The 16169-nt window shown below is 42.5% G+C and overlaps 1 pseudogene; it reads right to left on the bottom strand.

Annotated features, from left to right (window-relative positions):
• Positions 1-7809: 7809 nt before the first annotated feature.
• LOC127677782 (disks large homolog 5-like) lies at positions 7810-15591 on the bottom strand (annotated as a pseudogene).
• Between the last annotated feature and the right edge of the window lie 578 nt (positions 15592-16169).

The following is a 16169-nucleotide window of genomic DNA, read 5'->3' as shown; positions in this document are numbered from 1 at the left end:
GCATTACCCCAGATCTCTAAGGTATGGACCATTGCATCCAGGATTCTCCAGCCTACAGAATAAACACCCCCAACTCCCCATGCCACTGAAATTGTCATTTGGCATTGCTTCCCTTCATTAGTTCAGTGCTCACCAAAATGAAAGCAAAACTGATTTCTCTCATTTCCATAAATGATATGGGAGGTTCTTAGGGATTATTTACCATGTAGACGGTAAACCACCCCATCCTGGCTTGTTCAGGTGGTAAAGTGTTTGCCTGGCCAACAGGAGAACTTTAGTTCTCAGAACCCATATAAAGAAGTGAGGAATGGTACCATGAGCCAGTAAGCCCTGAGTAGGGAGGCAGAGACAGGCACATCCCTGTGGCTTACTTGCCAGGTAGCCTAGCCTAATCAGCTAGCAACGGACAGGAAAAGATGCCTTCTGAAGTAACAAAACAAACAAAGTAATGTGTCTGGTACCTGAGGAACAACACTTGAGGCAGACCTCTTACTTTGATATACCCGTGTACACATAGGCAAGTGCTGCAGAAAAAAGAAGTAAAATGTGTATGAGCCTTTGTTTCTACCTCATGTGATATCACCATACAAAGGCTAATCAGATGACTGTAGAATTGACTGTAGATTGTCTATGAGGCTCAGGACAACCTGGTGTGGAATCCACTTAGCAGAAAACATATGTCATGTGAGGCTGGGGCAGGCAAAGTCCTCACTGTAATGTGGGGAGTGACATCCTGCAGAAGGAGTGCTGAGAAAGCTTTCCAGAGCCCACTGAATATGTCAGTGCCCAGGGAAGGCTACATTGTTTCCTGTGTGGCATGGAGCCCACCCAGTACTCTAAGGTGTGGACCAATCCAACCAGAAATCTCTAAGCCTCAGCCCACAGAGAAACACCTTGAACTTCCCAAGTCACTGAATTCTTTTACCTGACATTCCTCCCTTGATTAGTGTAGTCATCAAAACGAGATTGTGATTGTGCTGGCCTTGCCTGCTGGCCACGTGTCATGTGGCTTTCTGTTAACTGGATTCCATGCAAGGGTGTCCTGAGTTCCCAGTAAGACAGTTTAAATAGTTCTCAGGGGAAAATATTCAACCAATCATATAGACCCTCCCCAAATATCTCTCAGGAATGTTTGGTTGCTTTTTGATTTTGAGGTAGGATCTCTCTGTGTAGTCAAGGTTAGCCCCAAACTCTTGTCTATCCTGTTGCTGGGATTACACACATGGATTACACACATGTCTGTGTTCATGAAGTACAAAGAGCAGCTAAGTGAAAACACATTCAGTCCCTGGGATGCTGGTCTCACATAGTGCAAAGGTTAAAACATTGCACTCCATGCTTTAGTGTGAGAGACAGACTGCAGGGCAGAGCATGCAGAACTGCTCCAGGCATGTGGACACTACTCTCTTCTCTTTCCTTCTCTGCTCCTGTCCTTCCATTATCTCTGAGGATACATGGGAATGCCCCAAGAGAGACACAGGAAACAACCATTTTGGTGCCCATGGTTACTGCCTAGCCAGAGCCAGCACCAAGGTTTTAACTTTTTCATTTTGTTAGACCAGTATTGCTTGATTTTTTTTTTCTCGAGGATGGAGTGGTTGTGATGTTTAAAAAAAAAAGATGGAAGGAAGCAGGAAAAAGGAAGGCGGGAAGGTCTGGGAATGTTGCTTAGGGACAGGGAGGAAGTGGAGATGTGGTGGGGAGAAGAGAGAGAAGAGGGAGGGGACAGCAGGAAAGGCCTGCACAATCACAGTCCTAAACTTAAAAGTGCACCATAGGCCTGGGTGCAAGGAACTGTCTGGTCCAGGCCTTGACTTCTGCATCCTGCCTCCCTTAATGTTTGTTAGTATTTATTTAGAAAGACAGAGTAGTAGATTCCAGAACATCTGCTGTTAGCTCTTTTCAGTACCTTTATCTCTTTACCTTAAGGTTCTATCTTTGAACGTCAAGGTTTGATCTCTTTGTATGTATGTATGTATGTATGTATGTATGTATGTATGTAATATGGTTATGCACTCACATGAATGTGCACACACTCACACCTCTGTGAATCAGGCTTTTATTTTATAGCTTCTTTCTCTGACAGCACTGGAACTATTCTATTGGTTTACCTGAGATGGCTTGCACCTCTCTGACTGGGAGCCTCTGTTGCACACCCCAAGATGCCAGGGTGTTACAGTCCACATCTGCAGATGGCCTTCATCCTCCCTGGAAGCCTGTCCTAAAGGAGTGGGATTACACTTCACCAGGGGGATTTGGAACAGGAGCAACTTCCTGACTGATGGTTTCCTCCCATAGAATCTTTAAAATAGAGTTGCTTCCTATTTGTCAGTTTTGGTTTCTGTTTTTTTTTAATTGAATGAAAATACACAAGATAGATTTTTTAAGACTCATTTCATGAATTTATATGCTTGTGTTGTTAAGCAGAGACAGCTTATTCAAGTTAGAAACAACTTAGAATGCTTCAATTTTTTCCCTAACAATTTAGCATACATCAAAGGTATCCAAAAGTGCTTTAGCAAAATAAGAAATAAACACGAAATATTTTGTTTATGGGACAATAAATGACTGACCATAAGTAATATTATTTTCTTATTATTAGCTATTTGAGACAAACCCTGAATGGCCCAAAATTGAATTTGAAAAGTCAGTCTTTATGTTGCTTATGGATTGATGGATGCTATGTTGCCGGCATATTAAGAGGTGATTGGAGAATGGATGGAGAGAAGAAGGTTTATGGGACATATGGGGAGGAGGATCCTGGAAAGGGGAAATTATTTGGAATGTAAACAAAGAATATAGAATATATATATATATATATATATATATATATATATATATATATATATACATATATATATACATATATATACATACACACACACACACACACACACACACATATATATATAAGATAAATATGAAGTGTCATTGCCATCTAGTGGCCACTTTGAGTCACTGCCACCATTTTAGTCAGAGCTGAGCCTTAACTCTGATCCTAGGCTCAGAGCAGATAAGCAGCTGGAATGGGCAGAGTCCATTTTTCCTGCTTTAGGAGCCAATCAGAGGTTACCAACAAGAGCCAATGAGAGACTGTCAGAAAGATGCTAGTGCTTAGACAGTATCCTTTCACTTTTTGTTTACTAATTGAATTTCATCTTGGTGACAGAATGGGATCCCAGTGATAAATAACTTTGGAATTTATTAAAACTTCTTTTTGAAGTGTGTTTTTGTCACAGTTCCGTGGGCACTTGATGAACTTACTATTTTTCTTTTTATATTTGTGTGAGCATGTAAATTTCCATCTAACAAAGCAAGTTATATATTGGGTTGCTCCACCTTCTCATAAGCTTCCTTTATTCCTGACATCGTATTTCTGACACAGGCAACACAGACTTGTCCTCTCTAACTTTGATTCATTGCTTCTTTGTGTGCTGACATTTTTGCCCTGTTGTTTACAGTGACTGCCCCTGCACTGAGGTCTCATGTATCCACTACAAATTCCCTTTTATGAATTGTTTCAGGAAAGAATTGGTTTGGTCTCTGTCTGTTTCTGTCTCATATGCATGTGTGCATACACAGGTGAATGGAGAGTCCATGTTGGGTTCCCTCTATTACCTGCACTTTCCCTTTTGATACAGGGTCTCTCTTTGGAACTATAGCCTGCCAATTTGGCTATACTGTATAGCCAGCGAGCCCTTGGCATCCACAGTGTCTCTTCTTCCTTGGAGCTGTCATGATCATTCATGCCATGTTAAATCCATGCCTGTTTTAAAAATTATTCTGCCTTCTTTTGTCAGAAACTATATGTCAATAGTTTTGCTGCTTCTTATTTGTTCTTTAGCGAACAGAATACGTAGCATTGTGTTACTGTTGGGTTTGATAATCATGTTGCTTCATGCATCTCTGGAGGATAAATTTTAGCTCAGTGTGTGTATGTGTGTGTGTGTGTGTGTGTGTGTGTGTGTGTTTCCCTGTGTGCATTTGCCAAATATGTGCAGATTGTACATGGAGTTCAGAGGAGGGCGTTAGGCTCCTCAGAGCTGGATTTCATTGTGAGCCAGCCATGTGGGTGCTAGAAACTGAACTCAGATCCTCTGGAAGAACAGCAAACATTCTTAACTGCTAAGCTATTATTTCAGGCAGGCATATAGTTTATGATTTTTGATTATGTGAACTCTACTCACTCTCTTGGCAATAGATACTTAGTTTTTATTTCAAGTGATGCAAGACTCCACTGTTTTACTTGTTTATTTACACACTGTCAGCCTAGATTGCGCAGGTTTTGGAGCTATTCTGACTTACATCCCAGTCCTATGTCCCTTGTTACTTGCTGTTTCTCCTGGCCAAGTGCTCATGGTCCGTCTCCTCTCATGGCGACTCCCTCCTCCTTTGGTCTCACCTCTTCTCTCTCTCCTGTTTATACTTGTAGCCCCAAGTCAGATAACTAAAAACCCAGCTACCTCTATCTATTGCCCAATGCCAGGCTTTAGCCTTTTATTGACCAATTAACTTGTGGAGTAAGGTTACACAGCATCCCTTGGTGTAAGTGAGAATCTCCTAATGGGGCAACCAGATCTTGAGTTATAAACTTTACCATTTGGGAACAAGCAGCACCACACCAACCCCCTACTGCTATGAAATTGATCAAAGTCATGTGATTATTTTCATGAACACTTCTTAGATATTAAAAATTTGGAAACATGTCAGGATGAAGTATTTCTGAGCTGACATTTGGACATCCATGTGGTTAGTGCTACGAAGAAGGGACCATGGGCCCATTCCACTCCTGCTGCTGAATGCAGCTGAAGCTCCTAAGAACTGCTGGCATGACTGGGGATGGAATGCACATGTCTTCTATGTTTTGTCAGTGATTTGAGCTCATGATAAGAAATACTGTTCAGATGTAATGTGTCATGTGACTTGAAATGCTGTGAAGAAAGCGCCCATTGTCTCTGGGACCAATCATCGTGTGGTTGCTGCAGCTTGCACTAGAGATTGACCAAGGAAAATAGCTGGACAAGGAATATTTTATGTCATAAAATTTCCATCATCAATAAATATAATTAAGATTACTTTTGTTTTACTATCAGTAAATATTTAGAAACAATATTGCCTGCAAAAGCACTTCATGGTATGGACAGCACAGTGAATTTCTGTGGTTTCCAGGAATACTCAAGACATAATTCACATATCAAATGATGCTCAAGAAGAATGAAGAACAAAGTATGGATACTCTGTTCCTTCTTAGAAGGGGGAATAAAATATCCACAGAAGGAGACAAAGTGAGGAGCAGAGACTGAGGGAAAGACCATACACAGACTACCCAAACTAGTGATCCATGCCATCTATAGTTACAAAACCAAGACACTATTATTGGTGCCCACAAGTACTTGATGACTGGAGCCGGATATAGGATATAACTGTCACCTGGGAGGCTCTGCTAGTACACGACAAATACAAAGGGGAATACTCTAAGCAAGCCACTCAACTGAGAACAGGATCTCCAATGGGGGAGCTAGAGAAAGAATCCAAGGGTCTGAAGGGATTTACAGCACCATAGGAGGAACAACAATATGAGACACGCAGTACTTCCAGAGCTCACAGGGAAAAACCCATCAACCAGAGAGTGCACGTGGAGTTTCCTATGGCTCCAGACACATAGGCAGCAGATGACGGCCTTATTGGACATCAAAGGGAGGAGAGGCCCTTGGTCCTCGATGCTGCAGTGTGGGTGAATACTGGGACAGGGAAGCAGGAGAGGGTTGATTGGGGAACAGGGGAAGGGGAGATGGAGTATGAGAGTTTGGGGGACCAGGAAAGGGGACAATAATTGAAATGTAAATGAAGAATATATCTAATAAAGAAAAGAAAAAATAGAATTAAAGGCATGAATGTGGATCTCTCAAACACTGGCCCACCAAACAGGCAGCACACACTAGCTGATATGAGGCCCCTAGCACACCTACAATGGAGGTCTGCCAGGTCAGTGTTCATTTAGAGATGATTTAGCTAACCCTCAAGAGATAAGAGGTTCCAGAGAATTTAGAGGTCAGGTGGCATGGTTGGTGGGGACATCCAACTGGAGATGGGGAAGAGGAGGAGGTATGGGATATGGATCAGTTGGAGAGTGTACACGGGGTGGTGGGGTGGGCAATAACATATGGAGTGTATAAAAATAACTCATTAATTAAAAAATGCACAAAGTGGCTTTGATGAAAAGGAGTCAAGAGTTATAAATTAATTTTTCATTCATAAACAAATAAAAAAGATTTAAAATGACAGTTAATAAAAACAGTAAAAAGCATTAGCAAAAATGAAAAGTAATAACATATAACATCCCAATAACATAACAAATAGCAAAACAATAAAAAACAGAACTTCAACCAAAAGTCTAACAGTAAAATATATGAAGCACAGTTCTCTCACTGCACTCTTAGGAACACAGAGGTACAGCCTGTTTCTCCTCTTGGACACTTGGTGGCAGGGCAGTCCTCAGTTCTCTCTCAAGGGGTGTTGTCAGAGCAGGAAAGGGAATGACATCCTGAATCATTGGCTGGATAGTTAGGGCCTATTCGCCCCGAGGAATTGAATTATGTAGAAGAAGATTCATCCAAGAAATTATGTGGTTGTTGAGGATGGTGCTCTGCAGGGGGTTCCTGAGGTGGAAAATCATTCTGCATGAGGCCCTCATCCTGGTCTGTGGAAATTTCAGCTCTTGCTACAGTTTCTGGGACCTGGAAGAGGAAGGCAGCTATTAAGATAGAGGCTTGGTGGGGACCTAAATGTCAGCTGTCAGGCTGCTGCCTCCCACTACCTCAGCAGGAAAGTTATCATTGATCTTTGAACTGACACCATTGCTGTTATAACTGCAGGCTGGGCAAAATATTCAGCAACACTCACAAATACATAGGCTGAAAAATGTCACTCAGACTTCTATCAGAGCAAACCAATAAATGGGCAATGGGAAGAGACTTCATCGCGTTTCCCAAAAAAAAAGCAGAAGGCCACATGCCACCCTGATCAATTAAAATGAGAAGCACTCAATGATGTTTCCATTTGGATTTATTCCTGCAAGTTGTTTCCCACCTGGGAAGTCATACATCCCTTGCATGACCTCTGTTACATGACCTATAATTTTTTTTCCTTTTTTAAAATTATATATTTTTATTTTCTATATTCTTTGTTTACATTCCAAATGATTTCCCCTTTCCCCTTCCCCCCTCCCCATATGTCCCATAAACCTTCTCTCCACTCATTCTCCAATCACCACTCTCCTTTTTCTCTGTCCTGATACTCCCCTCCAATGCTAGATCAAGCCTTTCCAGGATCAGGACCCTCTCCTTACTTCTTCATGGGAGTCATTTGTTATGCTAATTGTGCCTTGGGCATTCAGAGCTTCTGGGCTAATTAATAACCACTTATCAGAGATTGCATTCCATATGTATTCTTTTATGATTGGGTTGCCTCACTTAGGATGATATTTTCCAGATCCAACCATTTGCCTAAAAATTTCGTGAATTCATTGTTTTTAATTGTTAAGTAGTATTACATCGTGTACATATACCACATTTTCTGTATCCATTTCTCCATTGAGGGACATCTGGGTTCTTTCCAGCTTCTGGCTATTAAAAAGGCTGCTATGAACATAATGGAGCATTACATGACCTATAATTTGCTCAAAGCTCTGCATGGCATCTCCCCTATAATGAGCACATGCAGGAATGTGACAGGTTATTCATCTGTCACCCTTATTGTACTGTAGTTTCAAGCAGAGCAGCAAAATACACTTGACAATAATTCAGTATCTCACAAGAGCCTAAGATCCCAGAATACTAGCACATAGACAAAGCAATGTACAACTACATTCCATGAGGTCGGTGACTGCTTGAGCATGTGGACTAGAAAGGTGCTAGGTGAAAGCAAAGATGGATCCAATGGAAAAATGGTATAAAACAGTATTAGCCTGATTGAGCTGCTTGTCCCTACCTGATGCTGGGTTTAGTGTTGCTGGTCTTCTCCTGTTCATCTTAACCATTCATATTCAAGCCAACCAAGTATTTCTCTATGAGAGACCAGTCAAGAAATACTTCCTTGTTCTCCTGCATCAGCATGACCCTTCTCTTCTTCACAAGCATTGTCTCCATGAGGAGCCGGCTATGCAGGTTGCTGGAAGCCCACTCTGTATAGTAAGATCCTCCTCCATTCATACTTACAGGTCCCATTAAGCCCACCAGGACCCAGGTTTCCCTGAAGACCTAATACAATACATCTTAATACATCCATCACAGCTGCACAAATAGCAAACAGCAATTTGAGGGAATAAGGATTGCTGCAGCCCAAATACCAGTAAGTGTCCACGTCTCTCCAAAAGAAATGGGGATCTCCAACTATCCATGACAGCCCAAAGCAACAGGGCAACATCTATTAGTAGGGAGCAAATCCCATCAAAGAAGGTCAGTAGAACTAAGAGGAAGGCATTCTATCCTTGTATTATATCACAGTCAGGTCTATAAAACCCTGCCTGAGTACCAGAGACCTTGTACTGCATAATAACCCTCTCATGAACTAAATCACCTTTCTATATAGAGACTCCTAGTATGCCTTGATAATACTGGGAGGGGTAACAGTCTCTTACAGACTTATAAAAGGTGAGTCTAAAATCCCAAGGCACACTGTCAGCTAAACATCAGAAGGGATAGAACCAGACCTGCAGACTCTCCAGTCCAGAAAGAAAGGAAGGCAGAAATGGCCTTTCCACAACTGGTGGCCTCCCTCACTGGTACTTACCTATAAAAGTTAATCTCCTTCTTGAGCTCCTGGGTGTTCTCTCGGGCCTCAATCTTCTCCATCTCTAAGTTGTGAAGAAATGACTTGATCTCCTTCTCCTTTAACTTCAGTTGTTCATACATTGGATTCAGCCTCTGGGAGGTCCTGTTCCCAGGAGCACAGAACTCCATGAATGTGGATGGTTAAGAATACATCATCTCAGGCTGGGTCCTGTCCTACCCCAGGTCCAGAAAACCACATTCTAGATTCTATATACTGGGATATTCTTCTGCTTTGGAAACTTGTTTTCCTGTCTCCAGGGTAGCAGAAGCTAGGCATCCAGGTGGAGGGTACCAGGTCTCCCTGTGTTCGCTCAGTAGGGCTGGAGATGCAGTCTAAGCAGCTATAATCTCATGAGTCTAGGCCACAGATCTTTGCCCATCAGAAACCTGGGATTATATATTTCCTGTTTTCACAACAGGGATTCTAAATCCTGAGTAACTTATACCTTAGAGACGGACATTACACATAATTGTGGAGATGAGACCAGACATCATCACATCTTTATAATCTGCCCAGGAGATACAAATGTAAGAACAATTGTGACCCCAGAGCCAAAGAACAGTGTTGACGGGGGCTCCCAGAGTTCAGCACTAACATATACTTGAAACTGTCTTATAGGTAAATCATCAAGACAAAACACAGACTCCTAGATTCCAAAGTGTGAAAGGCAATATAAACATACAAAGTGCATGCACAGGTAGGTGCATGTGCACACACACAGACACACAGAATTGGACACACATACAAGGAGAAATGGAAACAGAGTCAGAGAATGAGAGAGACAGAGATAGAAACGGAAAGAGCACAATGAGATGTAGAAGAAATGCATGCAACATTACTGTCTCAGAGTATAAGGCCTTTGAAGAGGAACAGGCAGAGCATCAGGCATCTAGTCAAGCACTGAGATGAACAATGTAGACCAGGCCTCTCCGGCTGCTTCCAGGAGCTTCCAGCACTCAGTCGTCTGCCAGGCAATTACAAACACTCAACACAAATTCACAGCTCCTACAAACTCACAAACCCACCTCATACCAAGGGCTTTCCAAATGCACTCTGGGACTCATTTTCCACTATTTCTATCCCTGAATTCCTCATTCCCACAACAAGTCCCTCTTTTCCACTGGAGGGATCAGAAGAGTCCATTTACCACATTGCTCCTGAGCAAGCTTCAGGTTCTGCCTCTCCTCTAAGAAGTATTTTGGGACATGAGGTTGGGCACAGGGACATTCTGGTGGTACAGTTTCCTAGAAAACCCCTCCTTAAAAGGGTAAGATGAGGGTGACATTGCTGACCCCAGAATGACACCACTGTGTTTGGAGCAATGCATACCTCTTGTTCATGGCTCCCTCTGTGATGGAGATCAGGCGATCATTCACCTCGTTTCTCTCCTGGGTAATGAGCTGCAGTTCTGTGGTCAGATTCTCCTCTTCCTTCTTGGCCTGCTTCTTGCTTAGGACAGTTTCAGGGGATGATGTCTGTCTGCCAGCCCCTGTAGGTAGAATAACACTGGTGAACTTTCATGGTGGGGACACAGAGTGTAGACAGACAACCCTGAGACCCGTACAGAAGGACAACAGGCCTAGAACCCAGTGACACCACACAGGGTTTGGTTCAGTCTTGAGATGCCTCCTCAGTGCATCTCAGATCTCCCATCACCGTATAGAGACCTGGAGATGTAAGCAGACAGGTGTGTCCTCTGTCTCCCTACACATGCTTAAGATGACCACAGAGATGGCTTTCATGGCTTATTAACATCTGCACAGGGTGCATCTTGGCTTCAGAGTCCTCAGTCCTGTGGTTATACAAGTCAGATGATAAATTCATGGTCCACAAGTATATGAGTACTTGGAGATGTTCAAATCTCCTACCCTGTTACTTGATGCACGGGATATGGGATTATAACATCATGCAGCGTGAGAACATGCTCCACACACTGATCAGATCCCCCTACTAAAACCCCAAACACCCCAGAAGTATCAATTGAATCACATCTCTGTCTGGGTGTATCCCCTGCTACAGGTTTTTGTATGTAGTACAGAAATGCTTCCTACCCACAGCTGGTGATAAAGAAAGGTAGGGTGGGAACTGTCAGGGAGAGGAGAACATCAGGTCATGGCCTGGAGCACAATTCTCTCCCTGCTACTACTGTCAGATAGCCACTGAAGCTGAATGAAGCCATGAGAGTGAAGTGCAGTGATGCCCTGCCCTAAATTTGCATAGGTTAGACCCTCTGTGACTCCTGATGCTCTCATTCTGTCCCCTGTAACACCCACTATGCCCATTGAAAGTAAAGACTTGGAGTTCACAGAATAACAGCTTTGACCTTGCCATCTCCTGCCTTAAGGACTAGAGAAAATAATCTTCTGAAATCCTTGATTTTCAAGAATTGCGATAAATATGAAAGTTCTTTTCCTACCCAGACACTGCAGTTCCTGTGCCTCATTGTTAGAAAGGCCAGCTCAGGCCATCCCTGCACATCCACTTCCCCGAACTTACTCCGCATTCCCCAAGACCATCTCCTTCGTCCTTCATTACTCTCAGAAGAAAGGGCAGTTTCCTTCCTCCTCTCTTTAGTCTCTCTCCCATCTTCCCTTGCTCTCCCAAAGTTTTCTCAGTCGGGCAAACATGTCTATAGAAGTATCCTCTATACACTGACTGAGAAACCTCAGTGTACGTGTTGTTGCTACAACACTGGTTACATCACAGAGGATGCTAAGAACTCTCTAGGAAACAATAGAATGTCCAAGAAGGGACTGCTGATGTCATGGGGTACAGCCATTGGTTCCCTGCTAATGTTCTCCCTATACTGATAGAAAGCTGAGCTGCCCTTTCCTGGAGTCTCCCCTGGGGCTTTGCCATTGAGCCTGTCCTCCTTCCAAAGCCAGGGTTTGCTCTAGGCTTGATTGGCAACACCCAAGTCATCCCTGTGTATCTTTCTGAGTGTTTACTTTTCAAAACCTTCTCAGAAATGTCTCATACTACCTCAGAATTTTTGCAATCAGCTATATGAACTATTAAAATCTGCTGAGAACTCACTCCAGTTTTAATATGCAGTCAAAAGTTCTTCTTTCTCATCATGTACAGGTTCATGAAATCACATCCAGGCAGTTCCTGCAGGGCAGGTTACAATGCCGGTGTGTGTTAGGGGGGACAGTCATGAAGCCCTGTGTTTAGCATTTCAAAATTGCCCCAAGATGCCTTAGGAGAGAGAGAGAGAGAGTAACAGTATCTTTGTGTTGGCAATAATTTGAGATCTGTTGTTAGGGGAAACTAGAATATTTGAGCCACCAATGGAAAGGCCCTCAGGCTGAGTTGAGGCTCTCATCTCTGCACCAGAGTCACCAAAAGAGGATTGCTTACAGCCCTCTGTAAGCTACAAAATGAGATTCTGTCAGAACAAAATAAAATAGTCAACAGCAATAAAGTGTGTAGGATAAAATAATAGATATAGGTTAGTGCACAGAGCATCCCTGTTTGGGTTCATGATTGGCCCCATAAACCACACAAATACTTATCTAAGGAAGATAGGGCAGTTTTATTGAATTCAGACCTTAATACTGTTTGATCAGAATGATAGCTAATGTTTTGGTTGTTAAGCAATGACCCCAAACATTTGTCTTTGTCAACATATAAATTCAAAACAAGACAAAACAAAATTAAACAAAACAACCACAAGTAGCTCATATGAAGTGGTCAGTTCTGATCAGGCCATTTCAGATATAAGAGTGCATAGTGGATCTTAATTTGATGGGTCTCATGTAAATGTTTTAGAACCTTGTAAGTTTAACAAACATCATACTAAACACAACAGGATTTGATCACCATGACTTTGCTCTGAGACAAGTTTGTTTTTCTGTGTCAATGATTGGCAGGCATATAACAGCAACAATCTGAAACTGCATACAAGCATGATGACTTGAACCTCAGACACCAGAATCCACAAAGACTTGAGTGTGCTTGTGGGCATTTGCAGCCCCAGTGCTCCTACCGAAAGGAAGCTGGCAGAGACAGGAGAGTCCCTGAAAACTTATGGATCAGCCAGCCTGGCACACAGAGCAGGAGGTGACAAGAGAGCCTGTCTCAAAGAAGGCAGAAGGTGAGACTGAGGTTGTGTCCCATTGTTGTGTCTTCTTTCTACCACATATGTGTAATGGCACATGTGTGCCTACATTCACATTCACAAATAAAGAATAAAACAAGAAAACAAAAAGTTAAGCTATAAGGAGATAATACCAGCTGTGTCCATATGACCATTTACAGAAATGAGGAGTATAAATGTCAGGAGTGATTTTGTCCCATTTTGTTAAGGATACATTTGTGCATGTATACATAGGATAGATGTCTATGTGCACCTATGTGTGTCTTCTTGTATATAACACCCATGTTTTCCTTCCTTTCCTTTTATTATATAACATAGCATTGAGTTGATATGAGTACTTAAGCTTTTAATCTTTATGAGCATATTTAAACTGTAAACATTCCAAAAGGGACTTCACTATTTTTTCTTGGAGAATAATTAATGTGCTTAGGTTGTATGGGGATAGTTATATCATGTTAGGTAAAATTACAATACCTTTGTCTTTTTGTTTGTTTTAGGACAGGTTCTCATAGATACCCAGTTTGTTTTATATCAGAAAGGATCAGTATCTATGTAGCTCAGGATAGCTTTGAACTTCTGAACTGCTTAGTGAACATCCCAACTTTAAGCACTACATCTGTGTACCATCATGTCCAACTTATGTGGGGCTGGGACTCAAACCAGGGCTTCATACCTGCCAGGCAAGCACCTCTCAGTTATGCTACATTCCAAGCACTTTTATTGTTTTTATTTGGAAATTCAGTGGAACATAGGAAGTGGTTGGGTGTCAAAGGGGAAAGCATGTGATGGGTGGTCTCCATTACCCACTTAATGGGATCTAGAATGACCTGAAAAATATATTTCTGATTGTGTTTGTGAGAATGTTTCCAGAGATTAGCTGAACGTCCATCCTCAGATTGGGTAGCCCCATCTAACAGGCAGCCCATATGTAGAGAGGGTCAAGGAAAGTCAAAAGTGTGCCTGCCAACCTTCAATTCTTCCTGAGTGCATCTGTCATTACTTTTGCCATGCTCCCCAATATTATACTCAAGGTTCTTCAGCCTTCCAACATGATCTCAATATAAAGGATCAGAAACTCTTGTGGGAAGTGGAGTGAGAGAGGGAGGAGAGCCTTGTGTCTTGTGTCTTCAGTGCTGAGACATCCAACTCTGTGGACTGAGTAGCCACTGAGTTCTTGTCTCTAAAGTAGTGGTTCTCATAGGGTCCCCAATGGAAAGGACCCAAGGAGCTGAAGGGGTTTGCAGCTCCATAGGAGGAACATCAGTATGAATCAACCAGTAACCCCCCCCCCCGAGTTCCCAGGGACTAAAGCAAGAACTCAAGAGTACACATGGCTCCAACAGCATATGTAGCAGAAGATGGCCTTGTTGGACAGCAGTAGGAGAGAATCTCGGATTCCAATGAGTAAAGGTGCTACTCATTGGAATAGTAGTATTTCCATTTTTACTCATGGAAACCTACTTAAGGAAAGCCAGCTGTGCTCCCATGCTAAGTAGCATGAATTCAACCAGGAAAAGTGGCAAGCAAACAGCCAACCAGGACGTTCTGCATGCAGAAGTGATTGGTTGGTTCCTGAGCTGTGGGCGGGTCCGGGAGCTCTATGGAAGATACCAGGGCATGACTTATGCCCAGCCTCCTGTGCCCCTGCCTAGATCACAGCTTCTGGCAGGGAGAGCCGTTGGATCCCAGGATTCCATAGCGTGGTAATCTCCATGGAGAAGGAGGCAACAGCAGGCCTCTTTGGAGAAAGACACAGGTCTGGTCCTCTTTACCCTCCCCTGTCCCCAGTCCCACTGCCCTAGGAACCCGCCTAGTACCAGAAGGTCAGGAAGGCACCATCAGCCACTGCTCCCAGACCCTAGCTTAGCTCCCTGCTGTTTCCAGGTTCCTCGCTGTCCCTTCAAGGCTCTGGGCATTGAGGAGGCAAAGAATTCTTGGTGCAACCTCTTGAAGTTGTTGACTGCTAAGTCACCCTGGAGAACAAAGTCGCATAAAGAAAGTTAAGATTTTACAGTTTTGTGTTTGCCCTGTATTCGTAGCTGCTCTCAGCAGCATGTTGGACTAGTCTGAGCAGTTAATGATTCAAACTCTTGACCAAGTAATTTATGTCTAATAAAATATCTCCATAAGGGGGTGGGGCTCGGGGGAGGGGGCTCGGGGAAAAACGGATCAATTGGCATTCTACTATATTCTTAACTTCACTTGAACCAGCACTATTTCATGGAAATGCTGTCTTTATTCCACGGGATGGTCTTAGATTCTTTGTCAAAGATCAAGTGACCATAGGTGTGTGGGTTCAAATCTGGATCATCAATTCTATTCCATTGAACTACTGGCCTGTGCCTGTTCCAATGCCATGCAGTTTTTGTCAATATAGCATAGTTTGAGGCCAGGGATAGTGATTCCACCAGAAGTTCTTTTATTGTTGAGAATAGTTTTCATTATCTTGTGTGTGTGTGTGTGTGTGTGTGTGTGTGTGTGTGTGTGTGTGTGTGTGTGTGTTTGTTATTCCAAATGAATCTGAGAAATTCTCTTTCTAACTCTGAAGAATTGACTTGGAATTTCCTGGGGTTTGCCGTAAACCTGTAGATTGTAAGATTGTGAGATGTCATTTTACTCTGTCCATCATGCTGATCCTCGAGCTTGGGACATTTTTCCATCTTTTAGTTCTTTGATTTCTTTCTTCAGGGATTCGAAGTTCTTGCCAAACAGATTTTTCACTTGCTTCATTAGAGGTTTAGAGTCATAACAAGATATTTTATATTATTTGTGACTATTGTGAAAGGTATAATTTCCCTAATATCTTACTCAGCCAATTTATACTTTGAGTAGAGGAATGGCTGATGATTTGGTAGAATTAATTTTACTTCCAGCCACTTTGCTGAAGCTGCAGGATCTCTCTGGTAGAAATTTGGGGGTCCCTTTAGTATACTATCATATCAACTGAAAAGAGTGATATTTTGTCTTCTTCATTTCCAATTTGTATCCTCTTGTCCTCCTTGTGTTGTCTTATTGCTCTAGCTAGAACTTCAAGTACTATTTTAAATAGGTAGGGCCTTGCCTTGTCCCTGATTTTAATGGGATTGCTTTGAACTTTTCCCCATTTAGTTTGATGTTGGCTATTGGTTTGCTTTATATTGCTTTTCTTATATTTAGGTATGAAGCGTGAATTCATGATCTCTCCAATACTTTTAACATGAATGTGTGTTGTCTTTTGTCCAGTGCTTTTTCAGTATTT

This window comes from Apodemus sylvaticus, chromosome 2 (assembly GCF_947179515.1).
Source record: "Apodemus sylvaticus chromosome 2, mApoSyl1.1, whole genome shotgun sequence".
NCBI lineage: Eukaryota > Metazoa > Chordata > Mammalia > Rodentia > Muridae > Apodemus > Apodemus sylvaticus.
This window is presented reverse-complemented; position numbering and strand designations above follow the sequence as displayed.